Raw genomic sequence first — 6,869 nt, 5'->3', positions numbered from 1 at the left:
GGTGGAGACCATCAGCGTCACCCCGTCGCTGCTACCTACCAGGAGTTCCTCAGCACTCAGCCATCATTGTTTACCAGGGCAGAGGACCCACTTGATGCAGATGTGTGGTTGAGGGTGGTAGAATCCAAATTCCCACTGCTTCATGGAGTGTGTTCAGAGGTCACCAAAGTCAGGATCGCCACCCAGCAGCTTCGCGGGCCTGCAAGGACTTGGTGGGATCATTTTCTTGCTATGCAGCCAGAGGACCGAGAGATGGAGTGGAGGGAGTTTAAGGCAGCTTTCAGAGGACACCATATACCAGCCGGGATCATGGACAGGAAGCTCAATGAGTTCTTGGCACTCACTCAGGGCAACAGGACAGTGTTGCAGTATGCCCAGGCCTTTAATGACTTGTGCCAGTACGCGGGATATCATGCAGATACAGATGAGAAGAAGAGGGACAGATTCAGAAGGGGACTCAGCACTAAGCTCCGGGATCGTCTCAACACCGTCAGGGCCAACAGCTACAATGAGTTGGTCAACATGGCTATCTCCCAAGAGGACTGCATTACAGCTAGACAGGCAGAAAAGAAGAGGAAGACCCCTGTGGAAGGACCCTCAGCTCAGCCACAGCGTTTCCGGATTGTGTCCGACACCCAGGGCAGGGGACCCCAGCAGCAGCAAGGGCGATGGGTAATCCGACCTCAGCAGCAGCAGCAGCAGGCACCCAACCGCAACCAGTTTCCAGCTCAGAGGAATAATCAGCCGCAGCAGCAGTACCGCCAGGCAAATGACAACAGGTGTTTTACTTGTGGCAACACTGGGCATTATGCCAAGAATTGCCCCAGGAACCAGCAGAGGCAGGGGCAGAATGCTAATCAGAACCAAGGCAAGAGGCAGAAGGTGCAAGTGAGGCAGGGCAGGCTGAACTTCACCACCATGGCTGACATTCCTGAGGGAGCACCCGTCTTGACTGGTATCTTTACAGTTTTGAATTATCCTGCTATTGTTCTTTTTGATTCTGGTGCATCACACAGTTTTATCAGTACCAAATTTAGTGCCAAGTGCCAATTGCCTTTTCACCACACCAATGGGGGTATTACAATCTCAACACCAGGAGGCAGGGTTGCCTCCTATCAGATCTGTAGGCACGTACCAATTAAGCTGGGTAGTCTCATTTTCAAAACTACCCTAATGATAATGGGATTGGATAGTGTGGATATCATCTTAGGAACTTATTGGTTGTCACGACACCACGCAGTGATTGATGTCGCAGCCAGAGCTATAGAAATCCGCTCCCCTTTGGATGGTGAGATTACCTTATATCTACCCGACCAGGGTTGCACCCGTTCTTGTGCTTTTGTTATGATAGAATCCCCAGTGGAAAAGATCCCAGTGGTCTGTGACTATCCGGATGTTTTTCCGGATGAATTGCCAGGGATGCCACCTGACCGAGATATTGAGTTCGCCATCGAATTGCAACCCGGGACTGCTCCTATCTCCAAGAGACCCTATAGGATGCCTCCCACGGAATTAGCAGAATTGAAGAAACAATTGCAAGAGTTGTTGGACAAGGGGTTTATTCGTCCAAGCACTTCACCATGGGGATGTCCAGCCTTATTTGTAAAGAAAAAGGATGAGAGTTTGAGGATGTGTGTGGACTACCGTCCTCTCAATGCGGTGACTATAAAGAACAAATACCCACTGCCCCGCATTGATGTTCTGTTTGATCAGTTGGTAGGAGCCAAGGTATTCTCCAAGATAGACCTTCGCTCAGGATACCATCAGATAAAGATCCGTGCCAGTGATATTCCCAAGACGGCTTTCTCTACCAGATATGGACTGTATGAGTTTCTGGTGATGTCTTTTGGGCTGACCAATGCCCCAGCTTATTTCATGTACCTGATGAACTCAGTATTTATGCCAGAATTGGATAAGTTCGTGGTCGTTTTCATTGATGATATTCTGGTTTATTCCAAGAATGAAGATGAACATACTGAGCACCTGCACATCGTACTTCAGCGACTGCGCGATCATCACCTTTATGCTAAGTTGTCTAAGTGTGAGTTTTGGCTAAAGGAGATTAAATTCTTGGGTCACACAATTTCTCAGGATGGGATATCAGTTGATCCTGAGAAGGTACAAGAGGTAATGAATTGGAAACCCCCGACTACAGTGAAGCAAATTCGGAGTTTTCTGGGATTGGCAGGGTATTATCGACGATTTATTTCGGATTTCTCCAGAATTGCCAAACCAATGACTGAACTGTTAAAGAAGGGAGTCAAATTTGAGTGGAGCCAAAAGTGCGAAGATGCCTTCCATACCTTGAGGCAACATTTGACAACAGCCCCAGTGCTAGCTCAACCCGACAATACCAAGCCATTTGAAGTTTACTGTGATGCTTCTGGTACTGGTTTGGGATGTGTCTTGATGCAAGAGAACAGAGTGATTGCTTATGCTTCCTGAGCACTCAGGCCCCATGAGCAGAACTACCCTACACATGATCTGGAGTTGGCAGCTATAGTTCATGCTCTAAAGATATGGAGACACTACTTGATGGGAGCTCACTGTAACATCTATACTGATCACAAGAGTCTCAAATACATCTTCACTCAGGCAGATCTGAACATGAGGCAAAGGAGATGGTTAGAGTTGATCAAGGACTATGATTTGGAGGTGCATTACCACCCAGTAAAGGCCAATGTTGTGGCAGATGCCTTGAGCAGAAAGGCCCAGTGCAATTGCATGAGCATGGATGTGGGAGTGACCACCCTGTGTGATGAGTTGTGCAGATTGAACTTGGAAGTTGTTTCTGTGGGTGACCTAAGCTACATCTCGGTGGAGCCCACATTGCAAGAACAGATAGTCAGGGCACAGGTTGAGGATAAGGGTGTTCAGGTTATCAAAGATATGATCAAGCAAAAGGCAGAAAAATACAAGTGTTTCCAACAGGACAGCAAGGGAATTCTATGGTTTGGAGATCGATTGGTTGTTCCTAAGGACCCTGAGCTTAGAAAGAAGATACTGGATGAAGCTCACCTTTCCAAATTCTCCATGCACCCTGGTAGCAACAAGATGTACCATGACCTCAGATCTTTATATTGGTGGACTAGAATGAAAAGAGAAATTGCCAAGTACATATCCGAGTGTGATACTTGCCAGAGAATAAAAGCTAGTCACTTGAAGGCAGCAGGCCCATTGCAACCCCTTCCCATACCATCTTGGAAATGGGAGGACATTTGCATGGACTTCATAGTGGGATTACCCAATACCTCCAGACATCATGATTCTATTTGGGTCATCGTGGACAGGCTGACCAAGACTGCTCATTTCTTGCCAGTGCACACCACCCACAAGACAGAGAAGTACGCTGAAATTTATGTTGATCAGATAGTAAGGTTGCATGGTATTCCAAAGACCATCATATCAGACAGAGGAGCACTATTTGTGGCACGCTTTTGGGAAAAGCTGCAAGAATCACTTGGGACCCATGTAATCCGAAGCTCAGCATATCACCCACAAACAGATGGCCAGACAGAAAGGGTGAATCAAATTTTGGAAGATATGTTGCGAGCATGTGCACTACACTACGGAAAAGGTTGGGACAAGTGTCTGTCTTTGGCAGAGTTTTCTTACAATAACAGCTATCAGTCCAGTCTGAAGATGGCACCTTTTGAGGCTTTGTATGGGAGAAGGTGTAGGACCCCACTAAATTGGTCTCAAGCAGGAGAAAGGGAAATTTTTGGACCAGATTTGGTACTCGAGGCAGAGGCAAAAGTCAAGGTTATTACCAAGAATTTGGAAGCTGCTCAGGCTAGGCAAAGGAGCTATCATGACAAAAGATGGAAGCCTCTACAGTTCGAGGTGGGAGATCATGTCTATCTTAAGGTATCACCCACCAAGGGTGTCCAGAGATTCGGGATCAAGGGCAAGTTAGCTCCTCGCTACATTGGACCCTATGAGATCAAGGCAAGTTGTGGACCCGTAGCTTACCAATTGGAATTGCCACCCCACATGTCAGCAGTCCACAATGTGTTCCATGTATCTCAGCTGCGGAAATGCGTTCGTCTACCCACTGAAGTACTACCAGAACCAGATATTGAGATAGAACCAGACTTATCCTACCAAGAGTACCCCGTCAAGGTATTAGATCAAAAGGAGAGATCAACTCGGGCAAGGACAGTCAGAATGTATAAGGTTCAGTGGAGTCACCATTCAGCAGAAGAAGCTACATGGGAGAATGAGGATTTTCTACGCTCTCGCTTCCCCGACTTTCTACCCAAAAGAGTCGGTATGTAACCCCAAAACCCCACCCCCACCTGCCCTTTGAAATCAATTATAAGAAAAACCTAGATAACAAGGATAGTCTAAGTTGTGGATTTAACTTAAGAAGGGCTTCCTTCTGAAGTTGCAAAGAGGATGACATTCGAAGAGCAGTTAACAAGAGAAACTTAAGTGTAAAGGAAAAACACCACCAGCACACCTTCAAGCACCCCTCCAAGGGACTCTACCTAAATCTCGGGACGAGATTCCTTTAAGGGGGGAGGGCTGTAACACCCCAGGTGTTACCCTGGCTAGAGCTACATTGGCACTAGGAGCTGTGATTTCACAATGGTGAAGACTTAGGGCACCCCATAGGAACTTGGAGCTCATGTGCTAATCAAGTTGCCAATGACATAAGAAACACTACCCTAATCCTTGCACACTTGCTACATTGGATAATAGGGGGAGAAGAACCCTAGACCTCTCCAAAGCCCTACCTTCCAAAACCCTAAGTAAGGAGGGAGAGAGAGAGTGAATAAGTGGGCAAAGCATGAGTTACTTTTACCCAAACCCTAAGCAACATTATAACCATCAATTAGGGGAGGGAAATATTGCAAAAAGGACCCTAGAGAAACCCCATTTCAAATCTCCAAGTGGAGAGAGAGCTAGAGCTCTCTAGTTCCCTCTAAGTCACATTTTAGCCCTAATTCAAAGATCAACCGTGTTCACTTTGAAAATGGCGCCAAAACCACTTGGGTTCTATACCAAAAATGTGCTATACCACTTAGGGCACCCACTGGAAAAAGTTGAGCCCGAGACTCGGACGTTTGACATGCCATGGCATGGCTTTTGTCGCGAAGTGCTCAGTGTGACACACCCGATTTGGCACCCGAAGATCTCCCTCCCTAGGCCATATCTGCCCCGACGTCTCACAGTTGAGTGACAGCCCTAGGTGCCAGGAAGAGGTCTGCGCCGAACTTTTGCAAAGATTCGCACGTTTGCGACCTCTGCCGACGTTTGAACAATGGAAGAAACAAACCGCCACGTGTTCGACGCCGTCTGCCGCGCCAGAGCATGCCAGCGCCCTGGTCCGCGTCCGCGCCTATAAAACGCCCAGGAGCCTTGGCCGTACCCCTCCGCACGCGCTCAAGCCTCACCGGAGCTCAGTTCACCGCCGTTTGCCCGTGCGCAACATGCCCGCGGCCACCCGAGCCCCCTGCCACCGTAGACCGGCCAGCCCCGCCATTCCCAACCCCGTCCAGCCCTCGGAGAAGACTGTGCACGTCTCCGTGAAGCTCCCCGAGCGAGGAATCGGAGTTTGCTTCGCCCGAGAGGCCCCCCCAAGGTCACCGGACTTCACCCAACCGCCGGCAACCGTGGACCGAGGTACACGGTGAATCTCTCCTCGATTCCTTGCACGGTTAGACTCCTTAGACCTCCACGAAGCTCCCTATGCCCTTGGATTGAACTATGCCGCCGTGGATAGGCCGGAGCACACGCCGCCGCCGAGCTCGCCCGCCTGCACACGTGGACCGGGCGATTCCGGCCATCTCCAGCGACGAGCCGTACCTCGACGTGCTCGCCAGAACCTCCCCGAGTCGACCCCACCCTTCGCCGGACCTCCCTCGCCGCCGGTAAGCCGTGCCACCCTTTTCTTTCCGCGGCTACTGTTTCAGTTAAGGGGGGGACTGCGGGTGAGAGGGAGAGAAATCCGGGGGGTTAAGTGAAGAGTCAGAGACTCAAGTGAACAGTGGCGCGAGGGTAGATCTGTGAGGTTTGATTTGTTGCAAACCCAAGGACCTCGGCGCAAACTGCTTTTTCAGGAAAACCTTATTAAAACCTAATTTAAATTCAAACAGAAACTTTAAAAACCCATAACTTCTGTTTGATTTATCCAAATTTGGTCAAACTAATTTTGCTAGACTCTAATTAATATAACCTACTTAAGAAAAATATAAAACCCCATAGGTACTATAGAAAACTATAAGGTTCTGATTTAATTATAGTTTTGACCAAAAGCTCAAAAATAGCAAGAAAAATGGTTGTACTATTTAACTAGGGTTAGAAAAATTTGGAGAAGTTTATATCTACCTACTGACCTGTTTAAAAATGTTGAACCCCTCTGTCCACTACATTGAGCTAGGTTTTACCCCTTCTTTTGCATTATGCTTAAAGTTAAGAAAAATGAAAAATGTACTTTAAATAGTGAACCAAAGGGCACCCCTATTTTTGTTAAGTTACTCATTCAATATAGTTCACTGGAAAAATGTACCATACCCTGTTTTAGTGTAAAATAAGTAAGATCCTTATTGTTATAGCAAAACAAGTGAAACTTAGAAAAACTCTACAAAAATAACCCCAAGGTAAAAACACCCCCACCCTTGGGATAACTATTGTTTTATTAGAGAGAACTTAGGAAAAATATGAAATCTGCTGTTTGACATTTTTCAAATAATAATGTAGTAGAAAGTGCCTTTTTGACATTAAACTTAAGAAAATCATAACCAAATAACCACCCCTTAGTTTTCTGTGATTTTTAGCACAGAGACCTATTATTACCATGGGATGCCAGTAAAAATAACCTTTAGGACAGAACCTACCCCTAACTAAGAGGTGTAGTGTAAAGA

The sequence above is a fragment of the Zea mays genome, chromosome 6 (assembly GCF_902167145.1).
Source record: "Zea mays cultivar B73 chromosome 6, Zm-B73-REFERENCE-NAM-5.0, whole genome shotgun sequence".
Lineage (NCBI taxonomy): Eukaryota > Viridiplantae > Streptophyta > Magnoliopsida > Poales > Poaceae > Zea > Zea mays.
This window is presented reverse-complemented; position numbering follows the sequence as displayed.